The sequence below is a fragment of the Rhopilema esculentum genome, chromosome 9 (genome assembly GCF_057945365.1).
Source record: "Rhopilema esculentum isolate cy_ngs chromosome 9, ASM5794536v1, whole genome shotgun sequence".
NCBI lineage: Eukaryota > Metazoa > Cnidaria > Scyphozoa > Rhizostomeae > Rhizostomatidae > Rhopilema > Rhopilema esculentum.
Genome location: NC_142823.1, coordinates 2,807,332 through 2,823,331, shown reverse-complemented (window position 1 = coordinate 2,823,331; position 16,000 = coordinate 2,807,332).

Sequence of the window (16,000 nt, the reverse complement as noted above, 5' to 3'; positions counted from 1 at the left end):
TAAAGAACTAAAATTCCATTTATTTTGGGGGAAAAGGTTGCTTTTTGGACGAAGAAGCGATTTAGAGAGGGGCTGATTTTTGATCAAAAAGTAAGGCTATAGGCTTTGAAAAATCATTGAAAATTGTGAAAAATTGTTTGCTCTCAAAACAAGTTAACTTGCTTTACAATAGTAATAAGGAACTAAAATTGCATTTATTTCGTGGGAAAAGGTTGCTTTTTGGCCGAAGAAGCGATTTAGAGAGGGGTGATTTTTGATCAAAGAGTAAGGCTATAGGCTTAGAAAAATCATTGAAAATTGTGAAAAATTGTTTGCTCTCAAAACAAGTTAACTTGCTTTATAATAGTAATAAGGAACTAAAATTGCATTTATTTCGGGGAAAATGTTGTTTTTTGGCCGAAAAAGCGATTTAGAGAGGGGGTGATTTTTGATCAAAAAGTAAGGCTATAGGCTTAGAAAAATCATTGAAAATTGTGAAAAATTGTTTGCTCTCAAAACAAGTTAACTTGCTTTATAATAGTAATAAGGAACTAAAATTGCATTTATTTCGGGGGAAAAGGTTGTTTTTTGGCCGAAGAAGCGATTTAGAGAGGGGGTGATTTTTGATCAAAAAGTAAGGCTATAGGCTTAGAAAAATCATTGAAAATTGTGAAAAATTGTTTGCTCTCAAAACAAGTTAACTTGCTTTATAATAGTAATAAGGAACTAAAATTGCATTTATTTCGGGGGAAAAGGTTGTTTTTTGGCCAAAGAAGCGATTTAGAGAGGGGGTGATTTTTGATCAAAAAGTAAGGCTATAGGCTTAGAAAAATCATTGAAAATTGTGAAAAATTGTTTGCTCTCAAAACAAGTTAACTTGCTTTACAATAGTAAGAAGGAACTAAAATTGCATTTATTTCGGGGGAAAAGGTTGTTTTTTGGCCAAAGAAGCGATTTAGAGAGGGGGTGATTTTTGATCAAAAAGTAAGGCTATAGGCTTAGAAAAATCATTGAAAATTGTGAAAAATTGTTTGCTCTCAAAACAAGTTAACTTGCTTTACAATAGTAAGAAGGAACTAAAATTGCATTTATTTCGGGGGAAAAGGTTGTTTTTTGGCCAAAGAAGCGATTTAGAGAGGGGGTGATTTTTGATCAAAAAGTAAGGCTATAGGCTTAGAAAAATCATTGAAAATTGTGAAAAATTGTTTGCTCTCAAAAAAAGTTAACTTGCTTTACAATAGTAATAAGGAACTAAAATTGCATTTATTTCGTGGGAAAAGGTTGTTTTTTGGCCGAAGAAGCGATTTAGAGAGGGGGTGATTTTTGATCAAAAAGTAAGGCTATAGGCTTAGAAAAATCATTGAAAATTGTGAAAAATTGTTTGCTCTCAAAAAAAGTTAACTTGCTTTACAATAGTAATAAGGAACTAAAATTGCATTTATTTCGTGGGAAAAGGTTGTTTTTTGGCCGAAGAAGCGATTTAGAGAGGGGGTGATTTTTGATCAAAAAGTAAGGCTATAGGCTTAGAAAAATCATTGAAAATTGTGAAAAATTGTTTGCTCTCAAAACAAGTTAACTTGCTTTACAATAGTAATAAGGAACTAAAATTGCATTTATTTCGGGGGAAAAGGTTGTTTATTGGCCAAAGAAGCGATTTAGAGAGGGGGTGATTTTTGATCAAAAAGTAAGGCTATAGGCTTAGAAAAATCATTGAAAATTGTGAAAAATTGTTTGCTCTCAAAACAAGTTAACTTGCTTTACAATAGTAAGAAGGAACTAAAATTGCATTTATTTCGGGGGAAAAGGCTGTTTTTTGGCCAAAGAAGCGATTTAGAGAGGGGGTGATTTTTGATCAAAAAGTAAGGCTATAGGCTTAGAAAAATCATTGAAAATTGTGAAAAATTGTTTGCTCTCAAAACAAGTTAACTTGCTTTATAATAGTAATAAGGAACTAAAATTGCATTTATTTCGGGGGAAATGTTGTTTTTTGGCCGAAAAAGCGATTTAGAGAGGGGGTGATTTTTGATCAAAAAGTAAGGCTATAGGCTTAGAAAAATCATTGAAAATTGTGAAAAATTGTTTGCTCTCAAAAAAAGTTAACTTGCTTTACAATAGTAATAAGGAACTAAAATTGCATTTATTTCGGGGGAAAAGGTTTTTTTTGGCCGAAGAAGCGATTTAGAGAGGGGGTGATTTTTGATCAAAAAGTAAGGCTATAGGCTTAGAAAAATCATTGAAAATTGTGAAAAATTGTTTGCTCTCAAAACAAGTTAACTTGCTTTATAATAGTAATAAGGAACTAAAATTGCATTTATTTCGGGGGAAAAGGTTGTTTTTTGGCCGAAGAAGCGATTTAGAGAGGGGGTGATTTTTGATCAAAAAGTAAGGCTATAGGCTTAGAAAAATCATTGAAAATTGTGAAAAATTGTTTGCTCTCAAAACAAGTTAACTTGCTTTACAATAGTAATAAGGAACTAAAATTGCATTTATTTCGGGGGAAAAGGTTGTTTATTGGCCAAAGAAGCGATTTAGAGAGGGGGTGATTTTTGATCAAAAAGTAAGGCTATAGGCTTAGAAAAATCATTGAAAATTGTGAAAAATTGTTTGCTCTCAAAACAAGTTAACTTGCTTTACAATAGTAAGAAGGAACTAAAATTGCATTTATTTCGGGGGAAAAGGCTGTTTTTTGGCCAAAGAAGCGATTTAGAGAGGGGGTGATTTTTGATCAAAAAGTAAGGCTATAGGCTTAGAAAAATCATTGAAAATTGTGAAAAATTGTTTGCTCTCAAAACAAGTTAACTTGCTTTACAATAGTAAGAAGGAACTAAAATTGCATTTATTTCGGGGGAAAAGGTTGTTTTTTGGCCAAAGAAGCGATTTAGAGAGGGGGTGATTTTTGATCAAAAAGTAAGGCTTTAGGCTTAGAAAAATCATTGAAAATTGTGAAAAATTGTTTGCTCTCAAAACAAGTTAACTTGCTTTACAATAGTAAGAAGGAACTAAAATTGCATTTATTTCGGGGGAAAAGGTTGTTTTTTGGCCAAAGAAGCGATTTAGAGAGGGGGTGATTTTTGATCAAAAAGTAAGGCTATAGGCTTAGAAAAATCATTGAAAATTGTGAAAAATTGTTTGCTCTCAAAACAAGTTAACTTGCTTTACAATAGTAAGAAGGAACTAAAATTGCATTTATTTCGGGGGAATAGGTTGTTTTTTGGCCAAAGAAGCGATTTAGAGAGGGGGTGATTTTTGATCAAAAAGTAAGGCTATAGGCTTAGAAAAATCATTGAAAATTGTGAAAAATTGTTTACTCTCAAAACAAGTTAACTTGCTTTACAATAGTAATAAGGAACTAAAATTGCATTTATTTCGGGGAAAATGTTGTTTTTTGGCCGAAAAAGCGATTTAGAGAGGGGGTGATTTTTGATCAAAAAGTAAGGCTATAGGCTTAGAAAAATCATTGAAAATTGTGAAAAATTGTTTGCTCTCAAAAAAGTTAACTTGCTTTATAATAGTAATAAGGAACTAAAATTGCATTTATTTCGGGGGAAAAGGTTGTTTTTTGGCCGAAGAAGCGATTTAGAGAGGGGGTGATTTTTGATCAAAAAGTAAGGCTATAGGCTTAGAAAAATCATTGAAAATTGTGAAAAATTGTTTGCTCTCAAAACAAGTTAACTTGCTTTATAATAGTAATAAGGAACTAAAATTGCATTTATTTCGGGGGAAAAGGTTGTTTTTTGGCCGAAGAAGCGATTTAGAGAGGGGCTGATTTTTGATCAAAAAGTAAGGCTATAGGCTTTGAAAAATCATTGAAAATTGTGAAAAATTGTTTGCTCTCAAAACAAGTTAACTTGCTTTAGTATAGTAATAAGGAACTAAAATTGCATTTATTTCGGGGGAAAAGGTTGTTTTTTGGCCGAAGAAGCGATTTAGAGAGGGGGTGATTTTTGATCAAAAAGTAAGGCTATAGGCTTAGAAAAATCATTGAAAATTGTGAAAAATTGTTTGCTCTCAAAACAAGTTAACTTGCTTTATAATAGTAACAAGGAACTAAAATTGCATTTATTTCGGGGGAAAAGGTTGTTTTTTGGCCGAAGAAGCGATTTAGAGAGGGGGTGATTTTTGATCAAAAAGTAAGGCTATAGGCTTAGAAAAATCATTGAAAATTGTGAAAAATTGTTTGCTCTCAAAACAAGTTAACTTGCTTTATAATAGTAATAAGGAACTAAAATTGCATTTATTTCGGGGGAAAAGGTTGTTTTTTGGCCGAAGAAGCGATTTAGAGAGGGGGTGATTTTTGATCAAAAAGTAAGGCTATAGGCTTAGAAAAATCATTGAAAATTGTGAAAAATTGTTTGCTCTCAAAACAAGTTAACTTGCTTTATAATAGTAATAAGGAACTAAAATTGCATTTATTTCGGGGGAAAAGGTTGCTTTTTGGCCGAAGAAGCGATTTAGAGAGGGGGTGATTTTTGATCAAAAAGTAAGGCTTATAGGCTTAGAAAAATCATTGAAAATTGTGAAAAATTGTTTGCTCTCAAAACAAGTTAACTTGCTTTATAATAGTAATAAGGAACTAAAATTGCATTTATTTCGGGGGAAAAGGTTGTTTTTTGGCCGAAGAAGCGATTTAGAGAGGGGGTGATTTTTGATCAAAAAGTAAGGCTATAGGCTTAGAAAAATCATTGAAAATTGTGAAAAATTGTTTGCTCTCAAAACAAGTTAACTTGCTTTATAATAGTAATAAGGAACTAAAATTGCATTTATTTCGGGGGAAAAGGTTGTTTTTTGGCCGAAGAAGCGATTTAGAGAGGGGGTGATTTTTGATCAAAAAGTAAGGCTATAGGCTTAGAAAAATCATTGAAAATTGTGAAAAATTGTTTGCTCTCAAAACAAGTTAACTTGCTTTATAATAGTAATAAGGAACTAAAATTGCATTTATTTCGGGGGAAAAGGTTGTTTTTTGGCCGAAGAAGCGATTTAGAGAGGGGGTGATTTTTGATCAAAAAGTAAGGCTATAGGCTTAGAAAAATCATTGAAAATTGTGAAAAATTGTTTGCTCTCAAAACAAGTTAACTTGCTTTATAATAGTAATAAGGAACTAAAATTGCATTTATTTCGGGGGAAAAGGTTGTTTTTTGGCCAAAGAAGCGATTTAGAGAGGGGGTGATTTTTGATCAAAAAGTAAGGCTATAGGCTTAGAAAAATTATTGAAAATTGTGAAAAATTGTTTGCTCTCAAAACAAGTCAACTTGCTTTATAATAGTAATAAGGAACTAAAATTGCATTTATTTCGGGGGAAAAGGTTGTTTTTTGGCCAAAGAAGCGATGTAGAGAGGGGGTGATTTTTGATCAAAAAGTAAGGCTATAGGCTTAGAAAAATCATTGAAAATTGTGAAAAATTGTTTGCTCTCAAAACAAGTTAACTTGCTTTATAATAGTAATAAGGAACTAAAATTGCATTTATTTCGGGGGAAAAGGTTGCTTTTTGGCCTAAGAAGCGATTTAGAGAGGGGTGATTTTTGATCAAAAAGTAAGGCTTATAGGCTTAGAAAAATCATTGAAAATTGTGAAAAATTGTTTGCTCTCAAAACAAGTTAACTTGCTTTATAATAGTAATAAGGAACTAAAATTGCATTTATTTCGGGGGAAAAGGTTGCTTTTTGGCCTAAGAAGCGATTTAGAGAGGGGTGATTTTTGATCAAAAAGTAAGGCTATAGGCTTAGAAAAATCATTGAAAATTGTGAAAAATTTTTTGCTCTCAAAACAAGTTAACTTGCTTTATAATAGTAATAAGGAACTAAAATTGCATTTATTTTGGGGGAAAAGGTTGTTTTTTTGCCGAAGAAGCGATTTAGAGAGGGGGTGATTTTTGATCAAAAAGTAAGGCTATAGGCTTAGAAAAATCATTGAAAATTGTGAAAAATTGTTTGCTCTCAGAACAAGTTAACTTGCTTTATAATAGTAATAAGGAACTAAAATTGCATTTATTTCGGGGGAAAAGGTTGTTTTTTGGCCGAAGAAGCGATTTAGAGAGGGGGTGATTTTTGATCAAAAAGTAAGGCTATAGGCTTAGAAAAATCATTGAAAATTGTGAAAAATTTTTTGCTCTCAAAACAAGTTAACTTGCTTTATAATAGTAATAAGGAACTAAAATTGCATTTATTTCGGGGGAAAAGGTTGCTTTTTGGCCGAAGAAGCGATTTAGAGAGGGGGTGATTTTTGATCAAAAAGTAAGGCTATAGGCTTAGAAAAATCATTGAAAATTGTGAAAAATTTTTTGCTCTCAAAACAAGTTAACTTGCTTTATAATAGTAATAAGGAACTAAAATTGCATTTATTTCGTGGGAAAAGGTTGCTTTTTGGCCGAAGAAGCGATTTAGAGAGGGGTGATTTTTGATCAAAAAGTAAGGCTATAGGCTTAGAAAAATCATTGAAAATTGTGAAAAATTGTTTGCTCTCAAAACAAGTTAACTTGCTTTATAATAGTAATAAGGAACTAAAATTGCATTTATTTCGGGGGAAAAGGTTGTTTTTTGGCCGAAGAAGCGATTTAGAGAGGGGCTGATTTTTGATCAAAAAGTAAGGCTATAAGCTTAGAAAAATCATTGAAAATTGTGAAAAATTGTTTTCTCTCAAAACAAGTTAACTTGCTTTATAATAGTAATAAGGAACTAAAATTGCATTTATTTCGGGGGAAAAGGTTGTTTTATGGCCGAAGAAGCGATTTAGAGAGGGGGTGATTTTTGATCAAAAAGTAAGGCTATAGGCTTAGAAAAATCATTGAAAATTGTGAAAAATTGTTTGCTCTCAAAACAAGTTAACTTGCTTTATAATAGTAATAAGGAACTAAAATTGCATTTATTTCGGGGGAAAAGGTTGTTTTATGGCCGAAGAAGCGATTTAGAGAGGGGGTGATTTTTGATCAAAAAGTAAGGCTATAGGCTTAGAAAAATCATTGAAAATTGTGAAAAATTGTTTGCTCTCAAAACAAGTTAACTTGCTTTATAATAGTAATAAGGAACTAAAATTGCATTTATTTCGGGGGAAAAGGTTGTTTTTTGGCCGAAGAAGCGATTTAGAGAGGGGGTGATTTTTGATCAAAAAGTAAGGCTATAGGCTTAGAAAAATCATTGAAAATTGTGAAAAATTGTTTGCTCTCAAAACAAGTTAACTTGCTTTATAATAGTAATAAGGAACTAAAATTGCATTTATTTCGGGGGAAAAGGTTGTTTTATGGCCGAAGAAGCGATTTAGAGAGGGGGTGATTTTTGATCAAAAAGTAAGGCTATAGGCTTAGAAAAATCATTGAAAATTGTGAAAAATTGTTTGCTCTCAAAACAAGTTAACTTGCTTTATAATAGTAATAAGGAACTAAAATTGCATTTATTTCGGGGGAAAAGGTTGTTTTTTGGCCGAAGAAGCGATTTAGAGAGGGGGTGATTTTTGATCAAAAAGTAAGGCTATAAGCTTAGAAAAATCATTGAAAATTGTGAAAAATTGTTTGCTCTCAAAACAAGTTAACTTGCTTTATAATAGTAATAAGGAACTAAAATTGCATTTATTTCGGGGGAAAAGGTTGTTTTTTGGCCGAAGAAGCGATTTAGAGAGGGGGTGATTTTTGACCAAAAAGTAAGGCTATAAGCTTAGAAAAATCATTGAAAATTGTGAAAAATTGTTTGCTCTCAAAACAAGTTAACTTGCTTTATAATAGTAATAAGGAACTAAAATTGCATTTATTTCGGGGGAAAAGGTTGTTTTTTGGCCGAAGAAGCGATTTAGAGAGGGGGTGATTTTTGATCAAAAAGTAAGGCTATAGGCTTAGAAAAATCATTGAAAATTGTGAAAAATTGTTTGCTCTCAAAACAAGTTAACTTGCTTTATAATAGTAGTAAGGAACTAAAATTGCATTTATTTCGGGGGAAAAGGTTGCTTTTTGGCCGAAGAAGCGATTTAGAGAGGGGGTGATTTTTGATCAAAAAGTAAGGCTATAGGCTTAGAAAAATCATTGAAAATTGTGAAAAATTGTTTGCTCTCAAAACAAGTTAACTTGCTTTATAATAGTAATAAGGAACTAAAATTGCATTTATTTCGGGGAAAAGATTGTTTTATGGCCGAAGAAGCGATTTTGAGAGGGGGAGATTTTTGATCAAAAAGGAAGGCTATAGGCTTAGAAAAATCATTGAAAATTGTGAAAAATTGTTTGCTCTCAAAACAAGTTAACTTGCTTTATAATAGTAATAAGGAACTAAAATTGCATTTATTTCGGGGGAAAAGGTTGTTTTATGGCCGAAGAAGCGATTTAGAGAGGGGGTGATTTTTGATCAAAAAGTAAGGCTATAGGCTTTGAAAAATCATCGAAAATTGGGGAAAATTGTTTGCTCTCAAAACAAGTTAACTTGCCTTATAATATTCATAAAGAACTTAAATTGCATTTATTTTGGGGGAAAAAGTTGTTTTTTGGCCGAAGAAGCGATTTAGAGAGGAGGTGATTTTTGATAAAAAAGTAAGGCTTAGAAAAATCATTGAAAATTGTGAAAAATTGTTTGCTCTCAAAACAAGTTAACTTACTTTATAATAGTAATAAGGAACTAAAATTGCATTTATTTCGGGGGAAAAGGTTGCTTTTTGGCCCAAGAAGCGATTTAGAGAGGGGGTGATTTTTGATCAAAAAGTAAGGCTATAGGCTTAGAAAAATCATTTAAAATTGTGAAAAATTTTTTGCTCTCAAAACAAGTTAACTTCCTTTACAATAGTGATAAAGAACTTAAATTGCATTTATTTCGGGGGAAAAGGTTGCTTTTTGGACGAAGAAGCGATTTAGAGAGGGGCTGATTTTTGATCAAAAAGTAAGGCTATAGGCTTTGAAAAATCATTGAAAATTGTGAAAAATTTTTTGCTCTCAAAACAAGTTAACTTGCCTTATAATAGTCATAAGGAACTAAAATTGCATTTATTTCGGGGGAAAAGGCTGTTTTTTGGCCGAAGAAGCGATTTAGAGAGGGGGTGATTTTTCATCAAAAAGTAAGGCTATAGGCTTAGAAAAATCATTGAAAATTGTAAAAATTTGTTTGCTCTCAAAACAAGTTAACTTGCTTTATAATAGTAATAAGGAACTAAAATTGCATTTATTTCGGGGGAAAAGGTTGTTTTTTGGCCGAAGAAGCGATTTAGAGAGGGGCTAATTTTTGATCAAAAAGTAAGGCTATAGGCTTTGAAAAATCATTGAAAATTGTGAAAATTTTTTTGCTCTCAAAACAATTTAACTTGCTTTATAATAGTAATAAGGAACTAAAATTGCATTTATTTCGGGGGAAAAGGTTGTTTTTTGGCCGAAGAAGCGATTTAGAGAGGGGCTGATTTTTGATCAAAAAGTAAGGCTATAGGCTTTGAAAAATCATTGAAAATTGTGAAAAATTGTTTGCTCTCAAAACAAGTTAACTTGCTTTATAATAGTAATAAGGAACAAAAATTGCATTTATTTCGGGGAAAAGGTTGTTTTTTGGCCGAAGAAGCGATTTAGAGAGGGGCTGATTTTTGATCAAAAAGTAAGGCTATAGGCTTTGAAAAATCATTGAAAATTGTGAAAAATTGTTTGCTCTCAAAACAAGTTAACTTGCTTTATAATAGTAATAAGGAACAAAAATTGCATTTATTTCGGGGAAAAGGTTGTTTTTTGGCCGAAGAAGCGATTTAGAGAGGGGCTGATTTTTGATCAAAAAGTAAGGCTATAGGCTTTGAAAAATCATTGAAAATTGTGAAAAATTGTTTGCTCTCAAAACAAGTTAACTTGCTTTATAATAGTAATAAGGAACTAAAATTGCATTTATTTCGGGGGAAAAGGTTGTTTTTTGGCCGAAGAAGCGATTTAGAGAGGGGCTGATTTTTGATCAAAAAGCAAGGCTATAGGCTTTGAAAAATCATTGAAAATTGTGAAAAATTGTTTGGTCTCAAAACAAGTTAACTTGCTTTATAATAGTAATAAGGAACTAAAATTGCATTTATTTCGGGGGAAAAGGTTGCTTTTTGGCCGAAGAAGCGATTTAGAGAGGGGGTGATTTTTGATCAAAAAGTAAGGCTATAGGCTTAGAAAAATCATTGAAAATTGTGAAAAATTGTTTGCTCTCAAAACAAGTTAACTTGCTTTATAATAGTAATAAGGAACTAAAATTGCATTTATTTCGGGGGAAAAGGTTGTTTTTTGGCCGAAGAAGCGATTTAGAGAGGGGCTGATTTTTGATCAAAAAGCAATGGTTTTGGGCTTTGAAAAATCATTGAAAATTGTGAAAAATTGTTTGCTCTCAAAACAAGTTAACTTGCTTTATAATAGTAATAAGGAACTAAAATTGCATTTATTTCGGGGGAAAAGGTTGCTTTTTGGCCGAAGAAGCGATTTAGAGAGGGGGTGATTTTTGATCAAAAAGTAAGGCTATAGGCTTAGAAAAATCATTGAAAATTGTGAAAAATTGTTTGCTCTCAAAACAAGTTAACTTGCTTTATAATAGTAATAAGGAACTAAAATTGCATTTATTTCGGGGGAAAAGGTTGTTTTTTGGCCGAAGAAGCGATTTAGAGAGGGGCCGATTTTTGATAAAATAGTAAGGCTATAGGCTTTGAAAAATCATCGAAAATTGGGGAAAATATTTTGCTACCAAAACAGGTTAACTTGCCTTTAAATTGTAAGAAAGAACTGGAATTACATTTATTTCGGGGGAAAAGGTTGCTTTTTGGACGAAGAAGCGATTTAGAGAGGGGCTGATTTCTGATAAAATATTAAGGCTATAGGCTTAGAAAAATCCTTGAATTTTTTTGAAAAACTTTTTACGATCAATACAAGTTATCTTGCCTGATAAGTGTCAGAATAAACTAGAATTGCATTTATTTCGGGGAAAAAAGTTTTTTTTCTGACGAAGAAGTGACTTAAAAGAGGGCTGATTTTCGTTATAATGTAATGCTTGAGGCTTAGAAAAATCATCAGTATTTGTTAAAAATGTTTCCTTCTCCATGCAATTGAACTTGCCTTAAAACAGTCGTAGGGAGCAAGAATCACATTTAGCTCTTCGAGAAAAGTTGTTTTTTTATGAAATCTTTAAAAAGAGGCTTAATTTTTATAAAGAACAAAGGCTATAGGCTTATAAAAATGATCGAAATTTTTGAAAAATTGTTGTTGCAGAAGTAAGTTAGCAATTCGTTAAATGATCAGAAAAAATTGGAATTGCGTTTATTACTATGAAAAGTATTTTTTTGACGAAGAAGTGATTTGAAAAAGAGACTGATTTCCGACAAAAAAGTGAGGTATCGATAAATCATTGAATTATTTGAAAAACTTTTTGTTCTTGAAGCAATTTAACATGCCTGTTAATACTCAGAAGGAACTAGAATTAACTGTATTTATTTCGATAGAAGAAGTTGTTTTCTTTCCAAAAAGCCACTATAAAGAGGATCTAGGTTAAAGGATTCCAGTGTTCTTTTTCTCAAAAAAGTGATATTTATACTGAATGTTTAAAAAAACCAAGAATTGCAGTAATTCGTTGAAGAAAGTTGCTTTTAGATTAAAGTGGCAAGTTTAAAGAATTGGTTATCTTTTGACCTACAGCCTTGATCATGCAAAAATGTAATAAAAAGTGTCAATTTCAAGAGCATTTTCCCCATGAAACAACACTAAACGTTTTTTAGTGTTTAAAGGATAATTGAAAAAAGGAACTTCGTCAATTTTCAAGAAATTTCTAACCCTTGACTCGCAATAAGCTTCAAAAATTGTCAATTTTACAAAAAAATATTGTGTTTCAAAATAACAAAGCAAGCTATAACTTACGTTCAAAATAAATTATTTCAGATGAAATTCAGCCAATATTTTGAAAAAAAGCCTACTCATTCTTTACAAACTCTGTGAATTCGGATTGTCAAAGCCAAAACAATTTTCTAGATTTTTAAAAAACATCAGCAAAGTTTGCAACAATCTAGAATGTTAAAACATACCTTTCTGAGGTAATTTAGAAAATTTTTCATGAAGTTTCAAGCGATATCTGAAAGAAAAGTAAAAAAGAGGATACAGAAGAAAATTGATTCTAAAATTTGAAAAAATTTAAAAAATGTCAACTAATAGAAAAATTTTTTCTTCGATGAAACAAACTTAAACGCTTTCATCTTTGTTTACAACAAAATTTGAAATAGTTCGCAATTTGATCATTTTTTGCAAAATTTGCTGACCCCGGACCTGCAAAAAAAACTGTGAATTTTCTCAAAAATTTTTTCTTTGCTCGAAACAACCTAAAATGCTTCAAATTACGTTCAAAACCCATTTTCAGGTACTTTTGATAATTTTCTACCTCATATTTTGAAAAAAAGAGAAGTTAGTTATCTTTGAAATTTTTTCTGAACCAGACTCGCAAAAACCATAAAAATCGTCTTGCTCTAAGTGATATCTTGAAGAAAAGCGAAGGAAAATATACAAAGGGGGCTTTACCGTCAGCTTGAAAAAAACTCAAAAAAATATCTGTTGCTAGAAAGCTTTTTTCCTCAACGAAAGAATCTCATATGCTATCATTCCTGTTCTTGAATTTCAAAATTGTGAATTTTTTAAAAAAATCTTTAGACCCGAAACAAACCTTATTTAAGTTAAAAATACAATTTCAGATACTTTTGCTAATTTTCTGGCTCCTGTTATAAAAGAAAAATATCTCAATCAAACTTTAACAATGTCTAGTTTCTTTAAAAAATATTTTGCGTTGAAAAATTTAAATTGCTACAAAATACCTTTTTGCAATCATTAGGGCAATTCGCCGAACTCCAAGTGATATCTGAAAAAAAATAAATGGAAATGATGTAAAAAAGTTTCAGCTTAAAGGACCAGTGACACACTTTTCACCCTATCTTTTTTTTTCATTAACTTATAGATCATCTTTTAGAAGTAAGTTTTTCCTGGTTTGGAACAAAAAATTCTAATTAGGGGGCGCAGGGGGCGCGATTTTGCTTTTTATCACGTGACCCTATGACGTACATTGTGATAACTCAGAATTTTTCTGTAACTGATAGAGAGTTTACGAAACACGACGCGACAGGTCCAGACGAACTGTATTCGTTTACAAGCGTGTTGTAAACGTTAATATTGCACTCTATACCAGTAGCAGCAATAACAAATTATCACAATCTACGTCACGGTGTCACGTGATTCATTTCCCGCCATAATTTCAAATGGGTTTTTAAGTAGGAAAATGAAATCAGAAAGGAAAAATATTTCAACAACACTCTCATACAGCATTTTACTCTAAGTTAAAAGAAAAAAAAAATTGGCGCCAAAAGCGTGTCACTTGTCCTTTAAAAATTAGAAAAAATTTAAAAGAATTTAAATTTCTAAAAATCTTTTTTTGAATAAAGCAACCTTGCATGCTTTTATTTCTTGATTAAAACTCGATTTAAGGTACTTTCAGACAATTTATAGCTGATATTTTAACAAAGAATCTAATCATTTTTGAATATTTCAAAAATCTTCTTTCAGCTCAAAACAACCTAAAATATTAAAAATTACGATGAAAAGCCAGGTACTTTTGTTAAAATTTCTACCTCGTAATTTGAAAAAAGAACTTAGTCATTTTTGAAAAAATCTTTGACCCTGGACCAACAAAATAATTTTTAAAAACAGTGAATTTTCTCAAAAAATCTTTTGGCTAAAAACAACCTTAAAATACTTATAATATCCCATCATCGTGTGCTCTGTGCGATACCCAGATTTATAATTTAGAAGGTTTTAATGAATGTAAACAATCTTTATTTGTTTCACCATTTGTGATTTGATTGCTTGGCCTCTGTATCACTTAGCTAGTAGGAATGACATAATTACAAGAGAAAAAAGAGAAAAATATCTTCAGAAAATCTTAGCCAAAAAATTCCATTCGCTTGTTTTTACGACAATTTAATCATCCGCGAATCTATATTTATTGCTGTGGCGATTTTTGCGCAAAAACATGCTTTACAAGCTGATGGGCCTATAGTGGTGGTGTTGACTCGCTGAAAATATGAGTTTCTGCTTAGTAAGCTTGAAAATATCTGACAATCTTTAAAGAAGGGTTGCAGAATATAAAATTATGTCAGTCTTAAAGTATCATATGTTTTCTTGTTGTTTTTTGAGTTCGAAAATGCGACATGTCGAGTACTACATATTGGGAAAAAGATGTAGTATTTGCATGACAGCGAAAATAACCAGGTAAGCAAGAGTACACTTGAAAAATTGAAAAACATTTACCACATACCTTCTTTATGCTTTCAGCTTTTTATATAATCCGTTCTTTATCGTACATTCTTTATAATGCGTTCGTTCGTTCCATGGTAAAGTCACATCAATCTGCAACATGGCAAACAGCAGCCTCACTTTGGATCCTATAGAAAGAACAAGGATTTCCAAGAGAGGGTTCCAGCTCAGCAACAAATCTTTTGCTGAGCGTTTTGGTGCATTGATTTATCAAAAGATAATTGAAGTCCCATTCTGCAGTACCTGTCAAAACCTTTAGGGACAAAGCTATTCAAAACCTTGAACAGCATGAGTAGATTTGAAGAAAGAGCAATTGTTCAACAGCAGGCACGTTTGGAGCGGGTCTCATAAATTCCAGAGACTCTTTCACGAACGTGCAAACATATTTAATGCAAAGAAAATTCTTAGAACCAGATTTTGATACCTACTATAAATTTTCATCAGACTTGAAGCTTCTCAAACAGCGCGAAGCAAGTTGAAGCTTCTTGTCTATTTGTGTACGCTTCTATAAAAATATTTTCCCCTGTCCTTTTGACAATGATTTCCGAACTCTGACATCTTTAACATCAATTGCTTACATGAACTATTCTTTATTATCGTCATCATCACCCTTCATTTCAAGCCCTGTAGGTCGACATCTCGTATTTTTTTCTCCATTGGTCCACACAGGTTTCACTGTGACTTGCAAATCAATGTTCTCTGGTCTTACCACATTGCAAAACCACCTGAATATTACCCTTCCAATTTCAATACAGCTTCTCATTGTATGAGTGCCCTGTCTTCTTACCAAATGGCCAAACCACCTGAATATCACCCTTCCTGTTTCAATACAGCTTCTCATTGTATGAGTGCCCTGTCTTCTTACCAAATATCCAAACCACCTGAATATCACCCTTCCAATTTCAATACAGCTTCTCATTGTATGAGTGCCCTGACTTTCTTACAAGATGGCCAAACCACCTCAATGTAGCCCCTCTTAAGTTGACTCGGCCTCTAATTAGATCAGTGTCATCTTCTCTCACCACATCATTGTACGAGTGCCATTCTCTTGCCAACCAACTTTGATATTGCCCCTTTCCCTTCGCCCACTATATTTTAGCTTAATCCATTTAAATATGTACGTTGTGTGTGGTACTTCATCAAAAATAACGATAATATAGTTAGCAAATGAATCTAGTACCAGAATGAAAACATAATAGTTTGATTGTTAAAAACACGACGTTTCAGGCATGTAGTCGTTATCAATTGATAATAAGTTATCGAGTGAGTTAGCGAGTAATGCTAACTATATTATCGTTATGTTTTAGCTTGCCGTATATAGGTCCAGACATCTGTTTCCACTTTCCCCTACCCTTTTCGCTTCTCTTAAGCGCCACAACCCCAACTAACTTCAATAGCGTCCTATTTATTAAAAACATTCTAATAGTTCGTCCAACAATGTCTTCTCTTATACATAAAATCAATTCCGTTATTTCTGCATTTTGCAGTCAGCAATAGCTACTGGATCATTTGCGAACATAGGTTCCTATTTTTTCTTATCTTTCAACCATAGCAAGCATGAATAGGGTGTGTGGGCTTAGGGCTGACACTTGATGTAATTCTACATTTTTTGCAAAAAGTGATATGAAACGTATTGGTTTGATAGAAGATATAAAAGAGAGAACAATTGAAAGCAAGGCTAAAACGAGAGGTTTGTTGGCTTCACCTTCTATTCCTAAAATTATTAAAATATTTTACACTTTCGACAAATCTCAAATGACGAATAATTCAATCAAT